This window comes from Cetorhinus maximus, chromosome 21, assembly GCF_964194155.1.
Source record: "Cetorhinus maximus chromosome 21, sCetMax3.hap1.1, whole genome shotgun sequence".
Taxonomy (NCBI): Eukaryota; Metazoa; Chordata; class Chondrichthyes; order Lamniformes; family Cetorhinidae; genus Cetorhinus; species Cetorhinus maximus.
The window spans coordinates 21,395,647-21,416,104 of record NC_135899.1 but is presented as its reverse complement, the minus strand read 5'-3'; positions in this window follow the sequence as shown (position 1 = coordinate 21,416,104).

Genomic DNA, 20,458 nt, shown 5'->3' with positions numbered 1-20,458 from the left:
GTATGGCACCAAGCCACATAAGGAGATTGTTGGGTTCCTATGGCATGGAAAGAAACCCAACTCTGTATATTTAAAAATTTTATCCTTGCTGCTATTTTATTTTAAACTGAACTTTTCTGCTGAACAAAGAAAATTAAGGTGGCTGCTACAAGTCACCTGATCACGGGGCTGGCCCACTGCCTGGGAGTTATCCCTAGCAGTTTTAAGAACAAAATAATATTTTCTTAGTTTCTGGAACTTCACACTTCACTGTACAAATCCCTTGTAATCATCAAAAGGAGAGGAAGTACAGACAAACTGGCTCCCCCACCCTGAACTATCACAAAGGAGAAGAAACAAAACTCATTACTTGGAAGAGATGCTAATCACCAAGTCATCTCCCTCTTAAGGAGGAACAATAGAATCCTGGCCAGGAACACAGAAACTAATTGTTAAGCTACAATTAACCATTAAAAAGCCATGTCACATGAACCCAACCTCTGGCCTTTTGGACAGTTTTAACATTGCATCTGTGAGCAACACAGCCAGTCTGCTGTTTTAACATCCAATTGATAAGCTACAAAGAAGCAGGCTCCTCCAGGTAGAACACCATGCCCATCTAACCTGACTCTGCTGGAAAATTTTGTACCATCGCCGACAGAACTGACTCAATCTCTGAGTGCCTACTTCATCTTGCGGCATCAGCATCAACTGAAAAGTGCATTCTACAACTTCAGCTAGCCAAACTCAAACGCCTACATGAAAGAGTTCTTTATTGGGCTCTGGAACTCACGTAAATCGATATTCATTTTTCTGTGATCTTCATACTGTAAAACTCCTTTTCTCTATTTCCCTCCCCCTCCCTGTACTGTGTGATTATGTGGAGTGTCATGTTGCAGACACCCCTTCCGCACATTTTGAATGTGTACAAGAAACTAACCTTCTGAGTTAATCTGAACTCGAGTTTCTGTGGATTATTAGTAAAATTGGATCACAAAACTTGAAGGGTTCGGGAAATACACCATTGCTTTTTCTTTAAGAACTAATTCAAAACACCTTCTGCTTACAGTAAGAGGAAATCAATACAGTGTTATGACGTGACAGATGTTGTATGCCAGGTGGATTGAATCCACAAGGGAAACTCAATTCCACTAACACAACGGTTTTGCAATTTGTATTTATTTCGAGATGTGTGCACTGAATTCTGTAGTACTAAGTCCTTCAAGACTTTAGAAATTTTTTAACAACTAAAAATTTAAATATTTATTAACAAAAGAAAAGATTTCAAGCACATAAATAGGTCTCCAAATTACTACTAAAAGAACTCCTAAAATCCCTAATTAACCTGGCTCCCAGTTACACCCCCTTTAAAGCAACAGTCCAAAAATAGATTTTAGATTTAAAACAGATGCAGCAAATTAACAATGCCCTGGACAGTGGAATTCAAAATGGCTCCCTCCAACTTGGGTTTATGTAGATAACAGGCTTAATGCACAACTACTGGAGGCTTCACACCCTTCTGTTAGATCTTACAATGCCTTCCTCTGACACATAGCCTCATTCTCCTTTATATATGTTTCTCCCTTTATAAAATGTAAATTCCATTGCGTCCAAATGTCCTTGAAACTTTACCTTTCTTATCATATAAATCTTTTCATGTTACAAATATTCTCATTAACCTCTGAAATTCAAATCCCCCTCGTCTATCTTAAAATGCAAATTCCCTTTACACCTTATATGCTAAGACCCCAACCATGTTTACTCATTAGCATATTAAAGACACTTCTGCACCTTACTTCTTTTGATAACTTCAACTTGTAGCCTGCTTGGCTACAAAATGTAATTAAATCACACACAAAGACAGAAAAACACAACCCCCATAAACTTACTTTACAATGAACCGGAAATATATTATGAAAATTATTATACTCTCATGACAGCAGTTTGAATTGTCCCTTTCCTCTCCTTAACAAGATATCAAGTCAGATGACCAAAAGCTAAGCCAAAGAGGTAGGTTTTACATATGAACTAGGAGCAGGAGTAGGCAATTCAGCCCCTCGAACCTGCCCCGCCATTCAATACGATCATGGCTGATCTCATTTCGGCCTCAACTCCAATTTCCTGCCCTCTCCCCATAACCTTTCAACCCATTACTAATTAAAAATCTGTCTATCCCCTCCTTAAACTTATTCATCGTCCCGGCATCTGCACTCTGAGGTAGTGAATTTCACAGATTCACGACCCTTTGAGAAAAGTAATTCCTCCTCATCTCTGATTTAAATCTACCACCCCTTAGCCTAAAACTATGGCCTCTCATTCTAGAATGCCCCACAAGGGGAAACATCCACTCCACATCTACTTTGTCGATCCCCTTTAGTATCTTATATACCTCAATTAGATCTCCTCGCATCCTTCTAAACTGTAGCGAGTATAGGCCTAAACTGCTCAATCTCTCCTCATAAGACAAGCCCTGCATCTTTGGAATCCATCTAGTGAACCTTCTCTGAACCGCCTCCAATGAAATGTTTTAAGAAGTGAGTTCAAGGAGAAATGTGAAATAGAGAGGCAGAGAGGTGTCGGGAGGGAATTGAAAGCTTGGGCCCCAGGCAATTGGAAGCACAAAAATTTGGGATGCACAAGAGACCAGAATTAGAGAAATGTAGATATCTCAGAGGGTTGTAGGGCTAGAGGCGATTATAGAGATAGGGAGTGGCAACGACATGGTTGCTTGACCAAGAGCCAATGTAAGTCAGCGAACACGCAGGTAATAGGGAAATGGAATTTCCTGTGAGCCAATACACAGGCAGCCAAGCTTTGGATGACCTCAAGTTTACAGGAGGTTGAAGGTGGGAGACAAGCCAGGAGTGCATTAGAATAGTTGAGTCTAGAAGAAATTAAGGCATGAGTGAAGGTTTCCACAACAGAGATGCTGGGGAGAATTTTCCCCCCATTGGGGGGGTTATGCGGGGACGGGCGGGAGTGGGCACGAACCCGATCAGCGCCCCCGATCGGGTCCATGCTGCCATTTTACGTGGGCAGGCCAATTAAGGCCCGCCCAGCATGACACGCCCCCGGAAGCACTGAGCGCTCCCTGTGCAGGCCAGGGGGTGGGGGTTGCGGTTCCCTGAGTTGGGGCCTGCGCTCTTTTGTGCATGCGTGCAAAAGAGCGCAGAAAGCTCCCTGAGGCACAAAAGTGCCTCAGGAAGATTAGTTTAAGTTTTAAACATCTAAATAAAGATAATTTTTTAAAATTTCAAACATGCCCCCTCATGAGCTGGGACATGTCAATGAAATTTAAAAAAAATTTTATTCAATTTTTAACCACTTCATGAGACCTCATCCCGCCCGTGGATGAGGTTTCATGAAAAATGCGAAGGCCACCTGGGTTTTTTGCCTGCCCACCAACGTTAAGGTTGGATGGGCATTTCAATTTATTAGTTCAATTAGTTTTTAACAGACCTTAATAGGCCTTTGGCAGTTTGGTGGGCGTGAAGCCGACTCGGCTGTGCACCCGCCAAACTGAAAATCCAAATGACGCGCGATGACGTCGGGACGCATGCCCGACATCACCCGGTGTCATTTTACACCTCAGTGAGTGGGCCCCGCCCCCGCTTGCCGAGCCGAAAATGCTGGCCACTGAGACAGGGCAAAGTCGAGCAATAATTCAGAGATGGAAATAGGTGGTCTTAGAGATGGCTTATTAGGTTTTGGTGACAAAAATCAGTGCAGATTGGTCATATTTACCATTGTGTGCCGTAGGCAGGAATTATGGTGAGAACAAGAATATGCAGCAGTGAGATTCACTTCCAGTTAAAGCAATAGAGCTAAGCATGACACTGAGCAGAGCATTGCTGGTCGAGAGGGAAATGGAAGCTATGAAAGGGGCAGGGATAGAGATGAAACAGACAGGGAAGTTAGGAAGAGTACCTTTCAAAGGGAAGCAGAGAGAGCAAAAGGGCTGGATAGAAGTGGCACATGAAGTAGTAACTGGCCCATGTTGATTTTACTTGCTAATGGAGGCAGCTGGAATTGATCCATCAAACCACATTTGATAACCTGGAAAACTATCAAAGTTTACCCACATTATAAAAAATCTGACAACCATGTCCTCTACTCCACACCTCCACTCCACGCCTCCACTCCATGCCCCCACCCCAACAAAATTGACAAGTCAGAATGAACCTGATTATAAATCCATGATATGTACAAGCAAGTTGTCACATAAGCTTTCAGGACATCGGAACATGAGAAGGCCACTTGTTCTCTTGTGCTTGTTCCGCCATTCAACAAAATAATGGCTGATCTGTGACTTAGCTTCACACATCCACCCTCGCCCCATATTCCTTGATAACTTTTGATAACAAAAATCTCCATCCATCTTAGATTTAAAATAAACAATTTATCAAGCATCAGCCATCTGCTGAAGAGAGTTGCAAACTTCTACTCCCATTTGCATGATGAACTGTTTCTTAACTTCACTTCTGAAAGGACCAACTCTAATTTTTAGGCTATGTATCCCCAAGTCTTAAACTCCCCAACCAGCGGAAATAGTTTCTCACTGTGTACACTACAGGTACAGTACCCCAAATCCAGCTTTCTGAAAACCAGAATTGTCCAAACACCAGACATTTTTCTCTCTAGGCGCCACTCAACATTTACAATATTTATATAATTTACCCTGTCTGTTTAATAACTGTCCATTTAATAATTGCTCTACTGCATCTGATTATGAATGTCACCACTGTCCTCAGCTTTTAGGCTCCTTTCAAACAGCTACAGGGATCTCTGCAACATAAGCCAAAAGGCAGTGTGGGAACGCTTAAGCCAACAATGCAGCAGAGCATCACACTTTATAATGGCTATGTAGAGATTTCGTGCAGGCTCAGCTGCTTAAATCTGTTTTACATTTGTTTACACCAATCGTCACATAAATAAATATGTAAAAAATGTGGATCTTCCTTTAGAGACCAGCAGCTTCAATTCATTGGGTAACCAAAATCAAAGAAAATCCAAAATCTGGCACTGTCTTGGTCCTGAGGGTGCCAGGTTTTGGACAGTGGACCTGCATTCATTTCTGTTAATATGATCACAGAATCATAGAATGGTTACAGCACATTTAGCCTGTAGGGCTGTGCTGGCTCTCTAAAAGATCTACCCCGCTCGTCCCATTCCCCTGCTTTCTCCCCATAGCTCTGCAAACTTTTTCACTTTTGATAATTATCTCATTCTCTTTTGAAAGGTGCAATTGAATCTGCCTCCACTCTCAGGCAGTGCATTCCAGATGCTAACCACTCACTACATTAAAAAGGTTTTCCTCATGTCACCTCTGGTTATTTGTCAATCACCTTAAATTGGTTTCCTTTAGCCCTTGACCCTTCTGCCAATAGGAACAGATTTTCCCTATCTACCCTGTTCAGATCCTTCAAGATTTTGCCTCTATCAAACCTTCTCTCAATCTTCACTTCTCTAAAGAGAACAGCCCCACTTGCCAATCTATTCACATAAATGAAGTCATTCATCCCTGTAATCATTCGCATAAATCTTTTCTGTATTATCTCCAATACCTTCACATCCTTCCAAAAGTGCACTGCCCAAAATTGGACACAATGCTCCTGTTGAGGATGAACTAGTGCTTTTATAGTTTCACCATAACTTCCTCTCTTTTGTACTCTATGCCTCTATTCATAAATTCCAGAAACTGTTACCATCCCCATAGAGGCCGACAATATTTTTTTAAAAGTTGAATTTTCCAGTGACTGACTGAACTCACCGATGGACAGGTTCACATTTTAAGACTTTTACTGTAACAAACAAATCAAATCAATACAGCTCAAATGTTCCTGAACTGGCAACTCATACACCAAACTAAAGAGAAGATATTTTCGCATTAACTAAACAACTCAATCAAAATATGCCATACAGAACATTTTTCACTTCACACTATGCTTCTGGGAGATGAGTAACAATACAAGATTAAGCTCCAAGTTACTCCTAGCTTCCAGCAGGCTCATTTCTGCCTCCCATGCCAGGTTGAATCTTCTGATATGCTTCGAAAATCGTTCCACTCAGTCTGAGTATTGTGGAACAGATTTCCACTAGCAAGGCCCACCTCAGCAACTCCTTGTTCCTTAAATTTCCAAAAGTTCCATCAGTCCTGTTCCCTTCCTTTTGAACAGAGAACCAACTTTTACAAGAATTCTTATTAGTTGCTAACACAAAAATAGTTCACCCTGCTCTTACCAGCAGGAGCTGCTTCTTCTCCCCGACAGCAGTAATTTCTTTGTCTCTCTCTCTCTCTCTCTCTGCCTCTGTGTCCAAAAAACAGCTACCCTCATCCTGTGTCAAAGTGTGAAAACTATCACTTGATTTTCAATTGGTTTTGATTTGGGTCAAATGTGCCTTCCTCCAGGCAGAGTTAGTACGATCACTATTATCCCTATCTAGGACATTCTGTTTTAACTTAAGTAACAAGAGACATTTGAAAACATGACCATCTTGTAAAGTCCTGCATTCGTAACAATACGTATACCCCCATGTCACATGGTCCTGCACGCCGTTTAGATTTGTATCCTTTATTACATATTGCCTTCCCTCATTCTTCCTACCAACATGCATCACATCACACTTCTCTGCAATATATTTCATCTGCCATGTATCCTTCAATTCCAGCTGCATGTTGATGTCCACTTGAAGCCTATTAGTATTATCATCACAGTTCACAATACTTCCAAGTTTTGTTAGCTGCAAAATTTGAAACTGTGCCCTGCAAAGTCAAGTATAGGCCATCAATATAGATCATGAAAAGCAGTGGTCCTAATAACAACCCCTTAAGAACCCCACTATATCGCTTCCTCCAGTCCGAAAAACAACCATTCACTGCTACTCTGTTTCCTATCACTCAACCAACTTCATATCCATGCTGCCGCTGTCCCTTTTATTCCATGGGCGTTAATTTTGCTGACAGACCTGTTATGTGGCACTTTATTAAACACCTTTTGGGATTCCATGTACATCACACACACATCATTACCATCATTACTTCATCGAAAAACACCATCAAATTAATTAAACCTGATCTGCTCCTAACAAATCCATGCTGGCTTTCCTCAATTAATTCATATTTGTCCAAGTGGCTATGAATTATGTCCCAGATTATCTTTTCTAAAAGCTTTCCCACCACCAAGGTTGAACTGGCAGGCACATAGATGCCAGGTTTGTCCTTACACCCCTTTTTACAAGGGCCTGATATTTGAAATTCTCCAGGCCTGTGGCACGGCCCCTGTATCTAAGCAGGATTGGAAGATTACAGCCAGTGCCATGCAATTTCCACAACTCCTTCCCTCAGTATCCTTATATGCAACTACTCTGGTTCCTGTGACATTTCAACTTTAAGTACAGTCAGCCTTTCTAATGTCTCCTCTTTATCACTTTTTAGCCTATCTAGTATTTCAATTACATCCTCCTTCACCATAAATTTGGAAGTATTTTTTTCCTTTTTAAAGACAGATGCAAAGTAGTCAGTTAATACAAAAGCAAAATGCTGTGTATGCTGGAAATCTAAAATACAAACAACACATGCTAAAAATAGTCAGCAGGTCAGGGAGCACCTGTGGAGAGAACCAAAGTTAATATTTCAGGTCAATGACCTTTCAGATGAAAGGTCATTGACCTGAAATGTTCTTTTTCTCTCTACAGATAGTCACTTAGTACTGCAGTCATGCCCTCTACCTCCATGCTTAAATCCTCTTTTAGGGCCTTAATCAGCCCTACCTCCCCTTTTCCTACTGTTTAATGATTTACATGTCATCGCATGACTTTTGTATTCCCTTTTATGTTGGCAGCCAATCTGTTATACTCTCCAGCATTTTCAGCATTTCCAGCTTTTATTTCAGATTTCCAGCATCTGCAGCATTTTGATTTTATCTTTTCATACTCTCTTTGTTGCTTATTTTCACTTCCCATCTGAACTTTCTATGTTCAGTCAGGTTCAGTTGTGTTATCAACCTGATGTTTCATGCAAACTCTTTTTCTGATTTATCTGCTCTATTTCATTATTCAGAGAGCTCTGTTTATCCCACCTTTCTCCTACATGGGAATTTTAAAAAAATATTCATTCATGGAAAGTGGGCTTTGCTAACTGGGCCAGAATATATTGTTCACCCCTAATTGTCCTTGAGAAGGTGGGGTGAGCTGCCTTCTTGAACCACTGCAGTCCATTTGGTGTAGGTACACCCACAGTGCTGTTAGGAAGGGAGTTCCAGGATTTTGACCTAGTGACAGTGAAGGGACAGCGATATATTTCCAAGCCAGGATGGTGAGTGACTTGGAGAGGAACTTGCAGGTGGCGAGTTCCCATGTCTGCTTCCCTTGTCCTTCTTGATGGTAGTGGTCGTGAGTTTGGAAAGTGCTGTCGAAGGAGCCTTGGTGAATTCCTGCAGTGCATCTTGTAGATGGCACACACTGCTGCTATTGTGCATCGGTGGTGAAGGGAGTGAATGTTTGTGGATGTGGTGCCAATCAAGCGGGCTGCTTTCTCCAGGGTGGTGTCAAGCTTCTTGAGTGTTGTGGGAGCTGCACTCATCCAGGCAAGTGGGGAGTATTCCATCACACTCCTCACTTGTGCCTTGTAGATGGTGGACATGCTTTCGGGAGACAGGAGGTGGGTTACTTGTTGCACGATTCCTAGCTTCTGACCTGCTCTTGTAGCCACAGTATTTATATGGCTAGTCCAGTTCAGTTTCTGGTCAATGGTAACCCCCAGGACGTTGATAGCGGGGGATTCCATGATGGTAATGCCATTGAACATCAAGGGGCGATAGTTGGATTCTCTCATGTTGGAGATGATCATTGCCTAGCACTTGTCAGCCCAAGCCTGGATATTGTCCAGGTCTTGCTGCATTTGGACATGGACTGCTTCAGTATCTGATGAGTCACGAATGGTGCTCAACATCGCGCACTCATCAGCGAACATCTCAACTTCTGACCTTATGATGGAAGGAAGATCATTGAAGAAGCAGCTGAAGATATTTGGGCCGAGAACACTACTCTGAGGAACTCCTGCAGTGATGTCCTGAGGAGCTGAGATGACTGACCTCCAACAATCACAACCATCTTCCTTTGTGCTAGGTATGACTCCAATCAGTGGAGAGTTTCCCTCTGATTCCCATTGACTCCAGTTTTGCTCAGGCTCCTTGACACCACACTCAGTCAAATGCTACCTTGATGTCAAGGGCAGTCACTCTCACCTCACCTCGGGAGTTTAGCTCTTTTGTCCACGCTTGAACCAAGGCTGTAATGAGGTCATGAGCTGAGTGGCCCTGGTGGAACCCAAACTGGACATCAGTGAGCAGTTTATTGCTAAGCAAGTGACGCTTGATAGCACTGTTGATGACCCCTTCCAACACTTTACTGATGATTGAGAGTAGACTGATGGGGCGGTAATTGTCCGGGTTCGACTTGTCCTGCTTTTTGTGTACAGGACATACCTGGGCAATTTTCCGCATAGCCAGGTAGATGCCGTTGTTGTAGCTGTACTGGAACAGCTTGGTCACGGGCGCAGCAAGTTCTGGAGCACAATCTTCAGTACTATTGCTGGAGTATTGTCAGGGGCCATAGCCTTTGCAGTATCCAATGCCTTCAGCCATTTCTTGATATCGTGTTGGAGTGAATCAAATTGGTTGAAGACTGGCATCTGTGATGCTGGGGACCTCCAGAGAAGGCTAAGATGGATCATCCACTCAGCACTTCTGGCTGAAGATTTTTGCAAATGCTTCAGCGTTATCTTTTGCACTGATGTGCAGGACTCCTCCATCATTGAGGATGGGAATGTTTGTGGAATCCTCTTCTCCAATGAGTTGTTTAATTGTCCACTGCCATTCACGACTGGATGTGGCAGTACTGCAGAGCTTAGATCTGATCCATTGGTTGTGGGGTCACTTAGCTCTGTCTATCACTTGCTGCTTATGCTGCTTACCATGCAAGTAGTCCTGTGCTATTGCTTCACCAGGTTGACTCCTCATTTTTAGGTATGCCTGGTGCTGCTCCTGGCATGCCCTCCTGCACTCTTCATTGAACCAGGGTTGATCCCCTGGCTTGATAGTAATGGTAGACTGGAGGATATGCCAGGCCATGAGGTTACAGATTGCGTCCGAGTACAGTTCTGCTGCTGCTGATGGCCCACAGCACCTCCTGGATGCTCAGTCTTGAGTTGCTAGATCTGTTCGAAATCTATCCCATTTAGCACGGTGGTAGTGCCATACAACACGATGGAGGGTATCCTCAATGTGAAGGTGGGACTTCGTCTCCACAATGACTTTGCGGTGGTCCCTCATATTGATACTGTCATAGACAGATGCATCTGCGAGAGGCAGGTTGTTGAGGATGAGGTCAAGTATGTTTTTTCCTCTTGTTGGTTCGCTCACCACCTGCAGCAGACCCAGTCAAGCACTTAGGTCATTTAGGACTCGGCCAGCTCAATCAGTAGTGGTGCTACCGAGCTACTCTTGGTGATGGCCATTGAAGTCCCCCACCCAGAGTACATTCTGCACCCTTTCCACCCTCAGTGCTTCCTCCAAGTGGTGTTCAACCTGGAGGTGTACCAATTCATCAGCTGAGGGAGGGCGGTACATGGTAATCAGCAGGAGGTTTTCTTGCCCACATTTGACCTGATGCCATGAGACTTCATGGGGTCCGGAGTCGATGTTGAGGACCACCAGGGCAACTCCCTCCGGACTGTATACCACCGCTACAAAGTTAGCACTATGGGTGTACCCACACCACATGGACTGCAGCAGTTCAAGAATGCAGCTCACCACCACCTTCTCAAGGGAACTAGGGATTGGCAATAAATGCTGGCCCAGCCACTGAAGCCCACATCCCATGAATGAATTTAAAAAACTGTGCCACCACCTCTGCTGGGCCTCTCCTGTTGATGGGACAGGACACACCCAGGAATGGTGGTGGTGGTGTCTGGGACATTGTGATTCTGTGAGGATGACTATGTCAGGCTGTTGCTTGACTAGTCTGTGAGACAGCTGTCCCAATTTTGGCACTAGCCCCCAGATGTTAGTAAGAAGGACTTTGCAGGGTTGACAGGACTGAGGTTGGCGTTGTAATTTCTGGTGCCTAGGTCGATGCCAGGTGGTCCGTCTAGTTTCATTCAACTGAGTGCCTTGCTAGTCCATTTTAGAGTCAACCACATTGCAAACCAGGTAAGGACAACAGATTTCCTTCCCTAAAGGACATTAGCAAACCAGATGGGTTTTTACAAAAAAAAAACCGACAATGGTTTCATGGTCATCAGCATCAGTCTTTTAATTCCAGATTTTTATTAAATTCAATTTCCACCATTTGCCATGGCGGGATTTGAACCCAAGAGCATTACCCTGGGTATTTGGATTACTAGTCCAGCAACAGTACCAGTATGCCATCACCTCCCCTCAACTGTACTCAAACTATTTCTTCCTTAAGGACAATCTATTGTTCAAATACAGTTTTGTCAGCCAATTTTGTTTCTGATTTATCTGGGTTGGGTCTGTTCAAACTCCATTGAAATTGTTCGTCCCCAATTATTTATTTTCATCTGAATAGCTCTTGAAAACTTCAATTGAATCAACCCTGAGCTTTTTTAATATGAACTTCGCATGTGTAATCTGTTTTAGTAATTTAACCCTTTGAGCCAAAGTATAGTTTTGGTAAATCTATGCTGCAATCCCTCCAAGACCAATATATCCTTCCTAAGGTGTTTTACATAGAACTATTCATGGTATTACAGGTGTGATATAACCAGGGTTTTGTATAGTTGTAGCATAAATTCTAATCTCTTGTATTCTAGTTCCCTAGATATAAAGGCCATCATTCCATTCGCCTTTTTGATTATTTTCTGTTCCTTGTGTAAGGAACATATGATTTTCTTTCCGTTGGACTGTTGTAATGAACATATCTTTTTATTTTCTGTTGGACTGGGGATTAAAATTACAATGGCTGCAGGTTGAAGGACATGTCCACTGGAACAGGATGAGAGATATACAATGTTGCAGTCCTGGAACAGAGTGTGCCATGAAAGACAGGATGATGCCAAAAAGGAGTGCTGGACCAAGGGAACTGCCTCACAACAATGTTTTAATTGGTCCTAGCCAGATGACCAGGTTTTGTATGAGAAGCAGTACAGCAGAATCGCTCCTAGCCTGAAAGGAACAAGACCTAAAACCTCTTTCTCCTGTGTGTGGAAGATTCCAGTAATTCCACAATAGTAGCTAGCTGGATTTTTCTTTTCATATCTCTACAACCTGCTCCATCTCTGAAAACCCCTGCCAAGAGGCAAACAGGAAAATCACTATTAGAGACATTGAAAGGCAAGTGCTCAACCAGTGAACTAAATACTGAAAGTGCTGGAAGACCACTTTGTGTCATCAACAAGAATTGAAAGGAATTTGGAAGACATCGATTAAAATTATCCCATCGAACTCTGTACTCCAGAATTGCATTGTTTTATCCCACCCTTAAAATCCATGTTTTTGTGTGTCTCACATGTCTTGTATGTTTGTGTATAGGGATTTAAGAAATGGTACAGTTTGGGTTATAGAGTTAGAAATTAGCAGTTCATATTTCTTTCTTTTGCCACTGGTTAACAGCAATTTGTTCAATAAACTGTTATTTACTTATTAAGTTTACAAACCTGGTGCTCATATTCTGTAACCTAAACAGTTGGGTAGAATTGGGGCAATCTGATGGTTTGTTCAAACTTTTCCACATTTGTTGCGGCCCGGGGAACAATGGGGCTTGATATTACAGTGCACTACCCCCAATGAGTCATGATACTGTAATAATTTGTGTATGTGTACTACAAATCTCTTTGAACCTCCACCATTTCTAGTTTTTCATCATTTAGAGAATATGTTCTATCTTTTTACGTTTCAAAATAGATGATCTCACACTTGCTTATGTTGACATTAATTTGTCACAGTTTAGCCTATTCACTCAATCTATTATTATACCTTTGTAATTTATGCTTTCCTCCGCACTGCTTACAATTCCACCTATCTTTGTGTCTTAATTTGTTCATGGGATGTGGACGCTGCTGGAAGATTTACTTTGCATCTCTAATACCCTTGAGAATATGGTGGTAAGCTGCCTTCTTTAACCACTGCAGCTCATGTAATGTAGGAACATCCACATGCTTGGATATGTGACTTTCTATTCCATCAACTAAGTCGTTCATAAATACAATGACACCCCAACACTAGTTGTATCCTGCCAGTTAGTGTACCTGCCCATTATCTATACTCCCTGTCTAGTGCTGTTGAGCCAACTTCCTAACCAGGTCAATACTTTGCCTTTAATTCCATTAGCATCAACTTTGGCTCACAGTCCCTTATGAAGTACTTCATCAAATATGTTCTGGAAGACAACATTAATGACATGCGGAGATATTCTTCGTGTCCATTACCTTAGTCACACCTTCAAAAGATTCAATCAGATTCAGCAGGCATGAACTAATTTTTACAAATCCATGCTGGTCCTCTCTGATCAGCTGAAACAAAGCAGGCTAGAAAGGCATAAAAAACCCAAAGCGGGAAACACAAATATTGAAATCATAAAATTGGCAGAGTGCTTCTAGAGGGTGTGGGTATGGTTCACTGGAAAATTAGATATTTTACATAATAAAAACTATGATTCTGTTATTTTTAAGCAGTTTAATACCCCAGAGACATCAAACACTATCCAACACCAATTGTTTCAGAGACACTTTGTCCTCCTCAACCATCTCAAGCTTAAATGAGTATTCTTGTCCCTCTATTTTCTTAATCCAACTAGCATTCTTCTCTTTCAACCTTCAACTCAACCATGCTATCTTCTTAACTTCCAACTTAGATCAAGTGAGCATTTTTCTTTTGCCTGTCTCCCCTCCCAATCATGTTGGCACAATTCTTCCATGTCCAGTTCAGCCTGTACTCTTTCTCCCTCAAATCTCCAGTTCGAGGTGACAATTTTGCCGACTCATTTAGTGATGACTGTCTTCCCCTCCTCACCACCACCACCACACACCCTCCTCCCACCCCAGCCCACGAAATTTGACATTCTCTGTTCCCACTCCCTCAGTTAAGCTTTATTCTCCTTCATCCACCACCATGAAAGCTAGGCCATTTAGTAGTGAAATTAGAGAATGATTTTTGCACAGCTGGTATGGAAATCTGGATCTCACCCACCCACCCCCTTCAAAATGTATGTATTGTGGCTTATTTGAAATATTCAATGCTGGGGTTGATAGAATTTTAGCAGCTAAGTGTCTGAGGGAACTAGAACAAAGGTGGGTAAATGGATTTGCGGAACAGATCACCCATGATCTAACTGAGTGACACAACTGGCTCAAGGGGTTGAATGGGCTACTCTTTCTGTAAAACATGCCATCTTTTGGAAGGAACAAGCCTAACTGGAATAATTTTCTAATAAATGGAACAGGATTTTACTTCCTATTTGCTATTTAGCAATTAGTTTGAACATTTATAAAACGTTTTTTTCCAGTCTACAGCCTGAAACTGAAGGGAAGTTTCAAATGATAAAGAAAAAATAATTCATTATCAAAAGGGGAATTAGAGAGCAGTTTTCCCAAAACATTGAGCATGTGTCCCTTATTTTTCAGGTGGCAAAAGGGCAATGATCATTTCCAATGGAGATTAGAAAATGCATCAAATGAAGTGCCACTAATAAAAATTTTTGGGGCAGCACATCTAATAAAAACAAAATGCTAGCCTTGATTATTTCTGTCTACATTCAGAGTTCCACTCCACAAGTTTAACTTTTTTCTGCACAAATCATTCACCCTTTAAGGAAGTGTCTTCTGATTTTGGATAATCATGCTTACAACAGAACTGACACACTATTCAATAACTTTATTAGCAGCACTGCCCTAGATAGAGTATTGTAACGCAATTTGACTTTGGAGGTTCCTTTTTCCTAGGACTGTCAAAACTGTGGCTATCCTGGCTCTATGTATTTTTAATTGTTGTTCAATATCAAATGGCTACTTTGTTTACTCCTCTGGACAAATAATATCTCTTTTCCCATCCTCTTTCTAAAATAGTAAATCAAATCTAAAATCAATGCAATTAGTTGATGACACCACTGTAAGTGAAAAAATGCAGAATAATCATATACTATTTTTTGAAAATAATTTTAGTTTTCTGTCACGACTCACTGCGGATAGTGTGCTGTAACATCAAGCTCCAATGTTTTCCGAGCGACAAATGTGAAAAGTTTGATCAAACCATCAGATTGCCCTAATTCTATCTAACTGTTTAATTTAGGCTAACAAAATACGAGCACCAGGTTTGAAAACTGTCATGAAGCCATTATTGTATATAATGTAGGATTTAAAAAAAAAAGTTTAGTGTGGGTGTGTCTGTGTACGTCTTAATTGGATTAAAGCCAGCCAGGCTGGGTGCTTTGACGTATACTAGTTTTGAGATGTAAAGTAGAGATGAATTTGCATTTTGTTGAATAGAGCATTCAAGAAGAGGAGTGAAATCTGGCACCTAGCTAGCAGAAACCAAGCAATGTTTATATTAGTGATAAAATTGGTACTATGAAAGGGGTTTTATTGTTAGAAGAGGTGAAGTTCAAAGGGGCTGGTGATACAATGAGAATTTACATTCAAAGAGATGTGCTGGGTATAACAGACAGCAGTTTTCATGTGTGCAGCTCAGAAGCAATGCAAGATCAAAGCCTGTAAGCCTACTACTGAGTCTGCAAAAGAACCAAAGTGAAAGGAACTTCATTTTGAATTTGTCAGGTGAAAATGCTTTGCCTGTGTCTGCTTAAAGTCTATGGGTTGCTGTTGCCTTGGTGGAGATTAGTTTGGGAATTTGTTATAAGTCAAGATGATAGTAATTTGTAGCCAAGTGTACATGCTTAACTGGTGTAAATTAATAAATGTCTCATATAATTTGATATAAAAACCTCTCGAGAACTGGTGATCTGAATCCTGAATTTAAGGCTGTCTCTCAAACATACCACTTGAAAATATAGGTTACGACAGTTGTTTAAGGCTTCCCTCTGGGATTTTAAATAACTCAGCTTTACCAACTGCCGTGTCATAACAAAACTTAAGTAAATAACTGTTTATTGAACAAACTGTTGTTAATCATTGCCAAAAGAACTATAAACTGCTAATTTCCAACACTATAACTTAAATTCTACCCCCTTCTTAAATCCCTACAAGACATATAAGACACACAAAAACATGGATTTTAAGGGTGGGATAAAACAGTTCAATAGCACCAATTGGATTCGATGGGTTGATTTTGACCAATGTCTTCCAAATTTCTTTCAGTTCTTGTTAATGATATGAGGTGGTCTTCCAGCACTTTCAGTATTTAGTTCACCAGTTGAGCACTTGACATTCATTGTCTCTGAAGGTGACTTTCCCCTTTGCCTCTTTACAGGGGGTTTCAGAGAGAGGCAGGTTATAGAGATATGAGAAGAAAAGTCAGATAGCTATTATTGTGGAATGACTGGAATCTTCCACACACAGGAGAAAGCGGTTTTAGGTCTTTTCCTTTCAGTCTAGGGGCTATTCTGCTGCACTGCATCTCACACAAAACTTGGTCACCTGGTCAGGAGCCAATTAAAACATTGTTGCCAGGCAGCTCCCTTGATCCAGGGCTCCTTTCAGGCACCATCCTGTCTTTCATGGCACACTCTGTTCCAGGTCTGCAGCATTGTATTCTGTGATCCTGTTCCAGTGGATATGTCTTTCAAACTGCAACCATTGTAATTTTAAACCACGGTCCAACAGAAAATAAAAAGATATGTTCTTTATAACAGTCCAACAGAAATAAAAATATATGTTCCTTACATTTTTCATAAAATTCCTTCATAGTTTAAAAATATATTGCCTAGTGCAAAGTATTTTAAGTTGGCGTTTAATTTGATGTAAATAAATGCAATATTTTGTATGAATATTAAGGAAAATTAACAAAGATTGTATTGTTATAAATGTTTAGTATTCTTTCATTATAAGCAAAACTCAATGACAAATTATATTTATATAGTGTCTTTAATATCATAAAACATCTTAAGGTGCTTCACAGAAGCATTATAAAACAAATTACAACACTGAGCCACTTAAGAAGATATTAGGGCAGATGACTGAAAGCGTGGTCAAAATGGCAGATTTTAAGGATTATCTTAAAGGGGGAAAGCTTTGGAGATGTAAAGGAAGGTTATTCCAGAGCCTAGGGCCTAGGTAACTGAAGCTGGGGTAGCCACCAATGGCGGAGCAATTAAAATTGGGATGCACAAAAGGCTAGAATTAGAGGAATACAGATATCTCTGAGCATTGAAGAACTGGAGGAGATTACAGAGATAAGAATGGATGAGGCCAAGAAGGGATTTGAAAATAAGGATGAGAATTTTAAAATAAAAACATTGCTTGAGTGGGTGTCAGTGTAGGTCAGTGAGTGCTTGAGTGGGTGTCCGTGTAGGTCAGTGAGTCCAGGGGTGACAGAGAATTGGGACTTGCTGGGAGTTAAGACAGGGAGCAGAGTTTTGGATGACCTGAAGTTTATGGAGGATGGAATATGGGAGACCAGCCAGGAGGGCAATGGAATAAGCAAGCCTGAAGGTAAGATATAAATGGGGGTTTCAACAGCAAATGAGCTGAGACAGAAACAAATCAGGCGATGTTACAGGAGTGGAAATTGGCATCTTAGTGATGGTACTTCCATGAGGTCAGAACATCACACCAATTTGTGGTTGACTGCGACACCATAGTGCAACCAGATTATCTTAATTTTAGACTGTTGCCAAAAGTAGGGATGTAGTTGGTGCCTTTATTCCTGTCTGACATTATATTGTCCAATTTAACAGAATCCAATTGGCCTGCTCCAGTGAAGAAGCATTGGGTATGCCAAAAGTTTAATGTTGAATTACAAGCCAAAACCCAACTCACCACGTTGAAATTTTATTCTGGTACGATTTCAGCGTTTTTTTTGCAGTATTCTTGGATGCCACATTATGCTCCCAGGAGTGATGCACGCAAATCTGGTCCCATTTGGTTACTCCATTCCCTGGGCTACTGTTTTATCAATCCTCTCTTTGGATACCATGCACAATGACGTTTTAACTTTTAATAATCTTGATTCCAGGAGTTATGCACCAATTCATAGGTTGATTCTTGAAAAGGCTGGGCCCAGGATTGGGGTCTTGTTGTGCTGAGCTAGTGCCCCTGTTTCTGAGCCAGAAGCTTCGGATTCAAATCTCACTCTGGGACTCAATGGCCACAGAAGATGCATTAGTAATGTGGCCAAACAAGTTGATTATCAACCAGCAAATCCCATATACCTATAGAGTCATAGAGGTCTACACCACAGAAAAAGGCCCTTCGGCCAATCGAGTCTGCGCCAGTCAAACAAGTACCTAACTATTCTAATCCCATTTTCCAGCACTAGGCCCATAGCCTTGTATGCCATGGCATTGCAAGTGCAAATCCAAATACTTCTTAAATGTTATGAGGGTATCTGCCTCTACCACCCTTTCAGGCAGTGAGTTCCAGATTCCCACTGCCCTCTGGGTGAGAAAATTCTTCCTCACATCCCCTCTAAACCTCCTGCCCCTTACCTTAAATCTATGCCCCCTGGTTATTGATCCCTCCACCAAGGGGAAAAGTTCCTTCCTGTCTACCCTATCTATGCCCCTCATAATTTTAAACACCTCAATCATGTCCCCCCTCAATCTCCTCAGCTCCAGGGAAAATAACCCCAGTCTGTCCAATCTCTCCTCATAACTAAAACTCTCCAGCCCAGGAAACATCCTGGTAAATCTCCTCTGCACTCTCTCTGGTGCAAACACATCCTTCCTATAATGCGGATTCCAGAACTGCACGCAATACTCTAGCTGTGGCCTAACCAGCGTTTTATACAGTTCCAGCATAACCTCCCTGCTCTTATATTCTATGCCTCGGCTAATAAAGGCAAGCATCCCATATGCCTTCTTAAACACCTTATCTACCTGTCCCGCTATCTTAAGGGACTGGTGGATATACACACCAAGGTCCCTCTGATCCTTGGTACTTCCCAGGGTCCTACCTTTCATCGTGTATTCCCGTGCCTTGTTTGTCCTGCCCAAGTGCATCACCTCACACTTCTCCGGATTAAATTCCATTTGCCACTGATCAGCCCATCTGACCAGCCTGTCTATATCCTCCTGTAATCTAAGGCTATCCTCCTCACTATTTACCACCCCACCAACTTTTGTGTCATCTGCGAACTTACTGACGAACCCTCCTACATTGAAGTCTAAATTGTTTATATATACCACAAACAGCAAGGGATCCAACACCAAACACTGTGGAACCCCACTGGACACAGGCACAAAAACATCCCTCAACCATCACCCTCTGCTTCCTGCCATTCAGCCAATTCTGGATCCAATTTGCCAAATTGCCTTGGATCCCATGGACTCTTACCTTCCTTATCAGTCTCCCATGCAGGACCTCATCAAAAGCCTTTGCTGAAGTCCAAGTGACTATGTCAAATACATTGCCCTCACCTAAACACCTCGTCACCACTTCGAAAAATTCACTCAAGTTGATCAGACATGACCTCCCCTTAACAAAACCCTGCCTTGATTAATCCCTGCCTCTCCAAGTGTAGAGTAATTCTGTCCCTCAGAATTGCTTCCAATAGTTTCCCCACCACTTGAGGTTAGACTGACAGGCCTGTAGTTCCCTGGTTCATCCCTTCATCCCTCAAATAACGGTACCACATTCGCTGTCCTCCAGTCCTCTGGCACCTCTCCCGTGGCCAGAGAGGTATTGGTGATAAGAGTGATGAAGTCTCCTAGTCCACCAGAACCTGCAGAAAATAATGGCAAACCACTACAGCATAACCATGGCCCAACACATGAAAATCCATAGTTGCCAATGCCCTTTTTGGCATGATACTTTAAGAGAGAGATTACCCAGGAGTATTATTTCCTAGAACAAAAACAAAAATACCAGGAAAAACTCAGCAGGTCTGACAGCATCTGCGGAGAGGGATACAGTTGACGTTTCAAGTCCGTATGACCCTTCATCAGAGCCAAGACATATAGAAATGAGATGAAATATTATTTCCTAGGCTGTTGGCTGCAAATTTTAAAAAAAATCGTTGTGTTTTATGGCTCTTCTGGAAATTATTACAACTTCCCCGCCTAACGAACTAGCCCACCAAATGGCGAAACCAAAATACTGCGCATGCTGGAAATCTGAAATAAAAATAGAAAATGCTGGAAAAACTCAGCGGGTCTGGCTGCATCTGTGGAGAGAGAAACAGAATTAACATTTCGAGTCCGTATGACTCTTCCTCGCTTTGAAGCTGAATTCTTCCCAGCATTTTCTAGTTTCCTTTCAGCCCACCAAGCATTTGGCAGTTCACAATTCAAATCTCAATCATCCCTTGGCGGCGGCGACGAGTACCAACGACGTCGGAAGCTGAACGGA